At 42.9% G+C, this 562-nt stretch overlaps 1 non-coding gene across 1 annotated transcript; it reads left to right on the top strand.

The window, feature by feature from the left end:
• Positions 1 to 247: 247 nt before the first annotated feature.
• Positions 248 to 354, top strand: LOC113000534 (small nucleolar RNA R71). The gene has a single exon (XR_003265867.1). It is a non-coding gene; the product is annotated as a small nucleolar RNA R71 (small nucleolar RNA).
• The last annotated feature ends 208 nt before the right edge of the window (positions 355 to 562 follow it).

Below are 562 nucleotides of genomic sequence, written 5' to 3'. Positions count from 1 at the left end.
TTTGCCTTCAAGCTTCTTAGTTTCAGATGATGCAGCTGAGTTTGTAGCTACCTCATGCACTCCTCTAATGACTATAGCATCATTTCTGGCGCTAAACTGCTGGGAGTTGGAAGCCATCTTCTCAATTAAATTTCTGGCTTCAGCAAGAGTCATGTCTCCAAGGGCTCCACCACTGGCAGCATCTATCATACTTCTCTCCATATTACTGAGTCCTTCATAAAAATATTGGAGAAGCAGCTGCTCTAAAATCTGATGGTGAGGGCAACTGACACATAGTTTTTTAAATCTCTCCCAGTATTCATACAGGCTCTCTCCACTGAGTTGTCTAATACCTGAGATATCCTTCCTGATGGCTGTGGTCCTGGAAGCAGGAAAATTTTTTTCTAAGAATACTCTCTTCAGGTCATCCCAGCTCGTGATGGACCTTGGAGCAAGGTAATACAGCCAGTCCTTTGCTACTCCCTCTAAAGAATGAGGGAAAACCTTCAGAAATATGTGGTCCTCTTGGACATCTGGGGGTTTCATGGTGGAGTAGACAATATTAAATTCCTTCAAATGTTTG

The sequence above is a fragment of the Glycine max genome, chromosome 19 (genome assembly GCF_000004515.6).
Source record: "Glycine max cultivar Williams 82 chromosome 19, Glycine_max_v4.0, whole genome shotgun sequence".
Taxonomy (NCBI): domain Eukaryota; kingdom Viridiplantae; phylum Streptophyta; class Magnoliopsida; order Fabales; family Fabaceae; genus Glycine; species Glycine max.
Note: the sequence above shows the minus strand (reverse complement) of the source record. Positions and strands in the feature narration are given on the sequence as shown.